The following is a 9507-nucleotide window of genomic DNA, read 5'->3' on the forward strand; positions in this document are numbered from 1 at the left end:
GAAACGCTTTTCAGGATCAGTACTGGGCTCAAAACATGCAGCCCTGAGGTCTCTCATGATAGCAGGTGGTTAAATAGAAATTCGCTGCTCAGCTGACCCGGCAGGAGCAAATGTATGCCAAAAATGTACGCAGAATGAGCTTTTCAGTGAAGAGCAGCCAGGCAAATTTTAGCTAGTTTTACTTGTAAGTGGAGTTGGAAACGCTTTTCAGGCTCAGTACTCGGCTCAAAACATGCAGCCTTAAGGTCTCTCATGATAGCAGGTGGTTAAGTAGAAATTTGCCACTTGGCTGACCCAGCAGGAGCAAACATATGCCAAAAATGTACACAGAATGAGCTTTTCAGTGAATAGCAGCCAGGCACATTTTAGCTAGTTTTCCTGTTAAGTGGGGTTGGAAACGCTTTTCAGGATCAGTACTCGGCTCAAAACATGCAGCCCTGAGGTCTCTCATGATAGCAGGTGGTTAAATAGAAATTCGCTGCTCAGCTGACCCTGTAGGAGCAACCGTATGCCAAAAATGTAAGCAGAATGAGCTTTTCAGTGAATAGCAGCCAGGCACATTTTAGCTAGTTTTACTTGTAAGTGGGGTTGGAAACGCTTTTCAGGATCAGTACTGGGCTCAAAACATGCAGCCCTGAGGTCTCTCATGATAGCAGGTGGTTAAATAGAAATTCGCTGCTCAGCTGACCCTGTAGGAGCAACCGTATGCTAAAAATGTAAGCAGAATGAGCTTTTCAGTGAAAAGCAGACAGGCACATTTTAGCTAGTTTTAATTGTAAGTGAGGTTGGAAACGCTTTTCGGGCTCAGTACTGGGCTCAAAACATGCAGCCTTGAGGTCTCTCATGATAGCAGGTGGTTAAATAGAAATTCGCTGATCAGCTGACCCTGTAGGAGCAAACGTATGCCAAAAATGTACGCAGAATGAGCTTTTCAGTGAAGAGCAGCCAGGCAAATTTTAGCTAGTTTTACTTGTAAGTGGAGTTGGAAACGCTTTTCAGGCTCAGTACTGGGCTCAAAACATGCAGCCTTGAGGTCTCTCATGATAGCAGGTGGTTAAATAGAAATTCGCTGCTCAGCTGACCTTGTAGGAGCAAACGTATGCCAAAAATGTAAGCAGAATGAGCTTTTCAGTGAATAGCAGCCAGGCACATTTTAGCTAGTTTTACTTGTAACTGGGGTTGGAAACTCTTTTCAGGATCAGTACTCGGCTCAAAACATGCAGCCCTGAGGTCTCTCATGATAGCAGGTGGTTAAATAGAAATTCGCTGCTCAGCTGACCCTGTAGGAGCAACCGTATGCCAAAAATGTAAGCAGAATGAGCTTTTCAGTGAATAGCAGCCAGGCACATTTTGGCTAGTTTTACTTGTAAGTGGGGTTGGAAACGCTTTTCAGGATCAGTACTGGGCTAAAAACATGCAGCCCTGAGGTCTCTCATGATAGCAGGTGGTTAAATAGAAATTCGCTGCTCAGCTGACCCTGTAGGAGCAACCGTGTGCCAAAAATGTAAGCAGAATGAGCTTTTCAGTGAATAGCAGCCAGGCACATTTTAGCTAGTTTTACTTGTAAGTGGAGTTGGAAACGCTTTTCAGGATCAGTACTGGGCTCAAAACATGCAGCCCTGAGGTCTCTCATGATAGCAGGTGGTTAAATAGAAATTCGCTGCTCAGCTGACCCTGTAGGAGCAACCGTGTGCCAAAAATGTAAGCAGAATGAGCTTTTCAGTGAATAGCAGCCAGGCACATTTTAGCTAGTTTTACTTGTAAGTGGAGTTGGAAACGCTTTTCAGGATCAGTACTGGGCTCAAAACATGCAGCCCTGAGGTCTCTCATGATAGCAGGTGGTTAAATAGAAATTCGCTGCTCAGCTGACCCTGTAGGAGCAACCGTATGCCAAAAATGTAAGCAGAATGAGCTTTTCAGTGAATAGCAGCCAGGCACATTTTAGCTAGTTTTACTTGTAAGTGGGGTTGGAAACGCTTTTCAGGATCAGTACTGGGCTCAAAACATGCAGCCCTGAGGTCTCTCATGATAGCAGGTGGTTAAATAGAAATTCGCTGCTCAGCTGACCCTGTAGGAGCAACCGTATGCCAAAAATGTAAGCAGAATGAGCTTTTCAGTGAAAAGCAGCCAGGCACATTTTAGCTAGTTTTACTTGTAAGTGGGGTTGGAAACGCTTTTCGGGCTCAGTACTGGGCTCAAAACATGCAGCCTTGAGGTCTCTCATGATAGCAGGTGGTTAAATAGAAATTCGCTGCTCAGCTGACCCTGTAGGAGCAACCGTATGCCAAAAATGTAAGCAGAATGAGCTTTTCAGTGAAAAGCAGACAGGCACATTTTAGCTAGTTTTACTTGTAAGTGAGGTTGGAAACGCTTTTCGGGCTCAGTACTGGGCTCAAAACATGCAGCCTTGAGGTCTCTCATGATAGCAGGTGGTTAAATAGAAATTCGCTGATCAGCTGACCCTGTAGGAGCAAACGTATGCCAAAAATGTAAGCAGAATGAGCTTTTCAGTGAATAGCAGCCAGGCACATTTTAGCTAGTTTTACTTGTAACTGGGGTTGGAAACTCTTTTCAGGATCAGTACTCGGCTCAAAACATGCAGCCCTGAGGTCTCTCATGATAGCAGGTGGTTAAATAGAAATTCGCTGCTCAGCTGACCCTGTAGGAGCAACCGTATGCTAAAAATGTAAGCAGAATGAGCTTTTCAGTGAAAAGCAGACAGGCACATTTTAGCTAGTTTTAATTGTAAGTGAGGTTGGAAACGCTTTTCGGGCTCAGTACTGGGCTCAAAACATGCAGCCTTGAGGTCTCTCATGATAGCAGGTGGTTAAATAGAAATTCGCTGATCAGCTGACCCTGTAGGAGCAAACGTATGCCAAAAATGTACGCAGAATGAGCTTTTCAGTGAAGAGCAGCCAGGCAAATTTTAGCTAGTTTTACTTGTAAGTGGAGTTGGAAACGCTTTTCAGGCTCAGTACTGGGCTCAAAACATGCAGCCTTGAGGTCTCTCATGATAGCAGGTGGTTAAATAGAAATTCGCTGCTCAGCTGACCTTGTAGGAGCAAACGTATGCCAAAAATGTAAGCAGAATGAGCTTTTCAGTGAATAGCAGCCAGGCACATTTTAGCTAGTTTTACTTGTAACTGGGGTTGGAAACTCTTTTCAGGATCAGTACTCGGCTCAAAACATGCAGCCCTGAGGTCTCTCATGATAGCAGGTGGTTAAATAGAAATTCGCTGCTCAGCTGACCCTGTAGGAGCAACCGTATGCCAAAAATGTAAGCAGAATGAGCTTTTCAGTGAATAGCAGCCAGGCACATTTTGGCTAGTTTTACTTGTAAGTGGGGTTGGAAACGCTTTTCAGGATCAGTACTGGGCTAAAAACATGCAGCCCTGAGGTCTCTCATGATAGCAGGTGGTTAAATAGAAATTCGCTGCTCAGCTGACCCTGTAGGAGCAACCGTGTGCCAAAAATGTAAGCAGAATGAGCTTTTCAGTGAATAGCAGCCAGGCACATTTTAGCTAGTTTTACTTGTAAGTGGAGTTGGAAACGCTTTTCAGGATCAGTACTGGGCTCAAAACATGCAGCCCTGAGGTCTCTCATGATAGCAGGTGGTTAAATAGAAATTCGCTGCTCAGCTGACCCTGTAGGAGCAACCGTATGCCAAAAATGTAAGCAGAATGAGCTTTTCAGTGAATAGCAGCCAGGCACATTTTAGCTAGTTTTACTTGTAAGTGGGGTTGGAAACGCTTTTCAGGATCAGTACTGGGCTCAAAACATGCAGCCCTGAGGTCTCTCATGATAGCAGGTGGTTAAATAGAAATTCGCTGCTCAGCTGACCCTGTAGGAGCAACCGTATGCCAAAAATGTAAGCAGAATGAGCTTTTCAGTGAAAAGCAGCCAGGCACATTTTAGCTAGTTTTACTTGTAAGTGGGGTTGGAAACGCTTTTCGGGCTCAGTACTGGGCTCAAAACATGCAGCCTTGAGGTCTCTCATGATAGCAGGTGGTTAAATAGAAATTCGCTGCTCAGCTGACCCTGTAGGAGCAACCGTATGCCAAAAATGTAAGCAGAATGAGCTTTTCAGTGAAAAGCAGACAGGCACATTTTAGCTAGTTTTACTTGTAAGTGAGGTTGGAAACGCTTTTCGGGCTCAGTAATGGGCTCAAAACATGCAGCCTTGAGGTCTCTCATGATAGCAGGTGGTTAAATAGAAATTCGCTGCTCAGCTGACCTTGTAGGAGCAAACGTATGCCAAAAATGTAAGCAGAATGAGCTTTTCAGTGAATAGCAGCCAGGCACATTTTAGCTAGTTTTACTTGTAACTGGGGTTGGAAACTCTTTTCAGGATCAGTACTCGGCTCAAAACATGCAGCCCTGAGGTCTCTCATGATAGCAGGTGGTTAAATAGAAATTCGCTGCTCAGCTGACCCTGTAGGAGCAACCGTATGCCAAAAATGTAAGCAGAATGAGCTTTTCAGTGAATAGCAGCCAGGCACATTTTGGCTAGTTTTACTTGTAAGTGGGGTTGGAAACGCTTTTCAGGATCAGTACTGGGCTAAAAACATGCAGCCCTGAGGTCTCTCATGATAGCAGGTGGTTAAATAGAAATTCGCTGCTCAGCTGACCCTGTAGGAGCAACCGTATGCCAAAAATGTAAGCAGAATGAGCTTTTCAGTGAATAGCAGCCAGGCACATTTTAGCTAGTTTTACTTGTAAGTGGGGTTGGAAACGCTTTTCAGGATCAGTACTGGGCTCAAAACATGCAGCCCTGAGGTCTCTCATGATAGCAGGTGGTTAAATAGAAATTCGCTGCTCAGCTGACCCTGTAGGAGCAACCGTATGCCAAAAATGTAAGCAGAATGAGCTTTTCAGTGAAAAGCAGCCAGGCACATTTTAGCTAGTTTTACTTGTAAGTGGGGTTGGAAACGCTTTTCGGGCTCAGTACTGGGCTCAAAACATGCAGCCTTGAGGTCTCTCATGATAGCAGGTGGTTAAATAGAAATTCGCTGATCAGCTGACCCTGTAGGAGCAAACGTATGCCAAAAATGTAAGCAGAATGAGCTTTTCAGTGAATAGCAGCCAGGCACATTTTAGCTAGTTTTACTTGTAACTGGGGTTGGAAACTCTTTTCAGGATCAGTACTCGGCTCAAAACATGCAGCCCTGAGGTCTCTCATGATAGCAGGTGGTTAAATAGAAATTCGCTGCTCAGCTGACCCTGTAGGAGCAACCGTATGCTAAAAATGTAAGCAGAATGAGCTTTTCAGTGAAAAGCAGACAGGCACATTTTAGCTAGTTTTAATTGTAAGTGAGGTTGGAAACGCTTTTCGGGCTCAGTACTGGGCTCAAAACATGCAGCCTTGAGGTCTCTCATGATAGCAGGTGGTTAAATAGAAATTCGCTGATCAGCTGACCCTGTAGGAGCAAACGTATGCCAAAAATGTACGCAGAATGAGCTTTTCAGTGAAGAGCAGCCAGGCAAATTTTAGCTAGTTTTACTTGTAAGTGGAGTTGGAAACGCTTTTCAGGCTCAGTACTGGGCTCAAAACATGCAGCCTTGAGGTCTCTCATGATAGCAGGTGGTTAAATAGAAATTCGCTGCTCAGCTGACCTTGTAGGAGCAAACGTATGCCAAAAATGTAAGCAGAATGAGCTTTTCAGTGAATAGCAGCCAGGCACATTTTAGCTAGTTTTACTTGTAACTGGGGTTGGAAACTCTTTTCAGGATCAGTACTCGGCTCAAAACATGCAGCCCTGAGGTCTCTCATGATAGCAGGTGGTTAAATAGAAATTCGCTGCTCAGCTGACCCTGTAGGAGCAACCGTATGCCAAAAATGTAAGCAGAATGAGCTTTTCAGTGAATAGCAGCCAGGCACATTTTGGCTAGTTTTACTTGTAAGTGGGGTTGGAAACGCTTTTCAGGATCAGTACTGGGCTAAAAACATGCAGCCCTGAGGTCTCTCATGATAGCAGGTGGTTAAATAGAAATTCGCTGCTCAGCTGACCCTGTAGGAGCAACCGTGTGCCAAAAATGTAAGCAGAATGAGCTTTTCAGTGAATAGCAGCCAGGCACATTTTAGCTAGTTTTACTTGTAAGTGGAGTTGGAAACGCTTTTCAGGATCAGTACTGGGCTCAAAACATGCAGCCCTGAGGTCTCTCATGATAGCAGGTGGTTAAATAGAAATTCGCTGCTCAGCTGACCCTGTAGGAGCAACCGTGTGCCAAAAATGTAAGCAGAATGAGCTTTTCAGTGAATAGCAGCCAGGCACATTTTAGCTAGTTTTACTTGTAAGTGGAGTTGGAAACGCTTTTCAGGATCAGTACTGGGCTCAAAACATGCAGCCCTGAGGTCTCTCATGATAGCAGGTGGTTAAATAGAAATTCGCTGCTCAGCTGACCCTGTAGGAGCAACCGTATGCCAAAAATGTAAGCAGAATGAGCTTTTCAGTGAATAGCAGCCAGGCACATTTTAGCTAGTTTTACTTGTAAGTGGGGTTGGAAACGCTTTTCAGGATCAGTACTGGGCTCAAAACATGCAGCCCTGAGGTCTCTCATGATAGCAGGTGGTTAAATAGAAATTCGCTGCTCAGCTGACCCTGTAGGAGCAACCGTATGCCAAAAATGTAAGCAGAATGAGCTTTTCAGTGAAAAGCAGCCAGGCACATTTTAGCTAGTTTTACTTGTAAGTGGGGTTGGAAACGCTTTTCGGGCTCAGTACTGGGCTCAAAACATGCAGCCTTGAGGTCTCTCATGATAGCAGGTGGTTAAATAGAAATTCGCTGCTCAGCTGACCCTGTAGGAGCAACCGTATGCCAAAAATGTAAGCAGAATGAGCTTTTCAGTGAAAAGCAGACAGGCACATTTTAGCTAGTTTTACTTGTAAGTGAGGTTGGAAACGCTTTTCGGGCTCAGTAATGGGCTCAAAACATGCAGCCTTGAGGTCTCTCATGATAGCAGGTGGTTAAATAGAAATTCGCTGATCAGCTGACCCTGTAGGAGCAAACGTATGCCAAAAATGTACGCAGAATGAGCTTTTCAGTGAAGAGCAGCCAGGCAAATTTTAGCTAGTTTTACTTGTAAGTGGAGTTGGAAACGCTTTTCAGGCTCAGTACTGGGCTCAAAACATGCAGCCTTGAGGTCTCTCATGATAGCAGGTGGTTAAATAGAAATTCGCTGCTCAGCTGACCCTGTAGGAGCAACCGTATGCCAAAAATGTAAGCAGAATGAGCTTTTCAGTGAATAGCAGCCAGGCACATTTTGGCTAGTTTTACTTGTAAGTGGGGTTGGAAACGCTTTTCAGGATCAGTACTGGGCTAAAAACATGCAGCCCTGAGGTCTCTCATGATAGCAGGTGGTTAAATAGAAATTCGCTGCTCAGCTGACCCTGTAGGAGCAACCGTATGCCAAAAATGTAAGCAGAATGAGCTTTTCAGTGAATAGCAGCCAGGCACATTTTAGCTAGTTTTACTTGTAAGTGGGGTTGGAAACGCTTTTCAGGATCAGTACTGGGCTCAAAACATGCAGCCCTGAGGTCTCTCATGATAGCAGGTGGTTAAATAGAAATTCGCTGCTCAGCTGACCCTGTAGGAGCAACCGTATGCCAAAAATGTAAGCAGAATGAGCTTTTCAGTGAAAAGCAGCCAGGCACATTTTAGCTAGTTTTACTTGTAAGTGGGGTTGGAAACGCTTTTCGGGCTCAGTACTGGGCTCAAAACATGCAGCCTTGAGGTCTCTCATGATAGCAGGTGGTTAAATAGAAATTCGCTGCTCAGCTGACCCTGTAGGAGCAACCGTATGCCAAAAATGTAAGCAGAATGAGCTTTTCAGTGAAAAGCAGACAGGCACATTTTAGCTAGTTTTACTTGTAAGTGAGGTTGGAAACGCTTTTCGGGCTCAGTACTGGGCTCAAAACATGCAGCCTTGAGGTCTCTCATGATAGCAGGTGGTTAAATAGAAATTCGCTGATCAGCTGACCCTGTAGGAGCAAACGTATGCCAAAAATGTAAGCAGAATGAGCTTTTCAGTGAATAGCAGCCAGGCACATTTTAGCTAGTTTTACTTGTAACTGGGGTTGGAAACTCTTTTCAGGATCAGTACTCGGCTCAAAACAGCAGCCCTGAGGTCTCTCATGATAGCAGGTGGTTAAATAGAAATTCGCTGCTCAGCTGACCCTGTAGGAGCAACCGTATGCTAAAAATGTAAGCAGAATGAGCTTTTCAGTGAATAGCAGCCAGGCACATTTTAGCTAGTTTTACTTGTAAGTGGAGTTGGAAACGCTTTTCAGGATCAGTACTGGGCTCAAAACATGCAGCCCTGAGGTCTCTCATGATAGCAGGTGGTTAAATAGAAATTCGCTGCTCAGCTGACCCTGTAGGAGCAACCGTATGCCAAAAATGTAAGCAGAATGAGCTTTTCAGTGAAAAGCAGCCAGGCACATTTTAGCTAGTTTTACTTGTAAGTGGGGTTGGAAACGCTTTTCGGGCTCAGTACTGGGCTCAAAACATGCAGCCTTGAGGTCTCTCATGATAGCAGGTGGTTAAATAGAAATTCGCTGCTCAGCTGACCCTGTAGGAGCAACCGTATGCCAAAAATGTAAGCAGAATGAGCTTTTCAGTGAAAAGCAGACAGGCACATTTTAGCTAGTTTTACTTGTAAGTGAGGTTGGAAACGCTTTTCGGGCTCAGTACTGGGCTCAAAACATGCAGCCTTGAGGTCTCTCATGATAGCAGGTGGTTAAATAGAAATTCGCTGATCAGCTGACCCTGTAGGAGCAAACGTATGCCAAAAATGTACGCAGAATGAGCTTTTCAGTGAAGAGCAGCCAGGCAAATTTTAGCTAGTTTTACTTGTAAGTGGAGTTGGAAACGCTTTTCAGGCTCAGTACTGGGCTCAAAACATGCAGCCTTGAGGTCTCTCATGATAGCAGGTGGTTAAATAGAAATTCGCTGCTCAGCTGACCCTGTAGGAGCAAACGTATGCCAAAAATGTAAGCAGAATGAGCTTTTCAGTGAATAGCAGCCAGGCACATTTTAGCTAGTTTTACTTGTAACTGGGGTTTGAAACTCTTTTCAGGATCAGTACTGGGCTCAAAACATGCAGCCCTGAGGTCTCTCATGATAGCAGGTGGTTAAATAGAAATTCGCTGCTCAGCTGACCCTGTAGGAGCAACCGTATGCCAAAAATGTAAGCAGAATGAGCTTTTCAGTGAAAAGCAGCCAGGCACATTTTAGCTAGTTTTACTTGTAAGTGGGGTTGGAAACGCTTTTCGGGCTCAGTACTGGGCTCAAAACATGCAGCCTTGAGGTCTCTCATGATAGCGGGTGGTTTAAATAGAAATTCGCTGCTCAGCTGACCCTGTAGGAGCAAACCTATGCCAAAAATGTAAGCAGAATGAGCTTTTCAGTGAATAGCAGCCAGGCACATTTTAGCTAGTTTTACTTGTAAGTGGGGTTTGAAACTCTTTTCAGGATCAGTACTGCGCTCAAAACATGCAGCCCTGAGGTC

This window comes from Lissotriton vulgaris, unplaced genomic scaffold (assembly GCF_964263255.1).
Source record: "Lissotriton vulgaris unplaced genomic scaffold, aLisVul1.2 SCAFFOLD_170, whole genome shotgun sequence".
Classification (NCBI taxonomy): Eukaryota; Metazoa; Chordata; class Amphibia; order Caudata; family Salamandridae; genus Lissotriton; species Lissotriton vulgaris.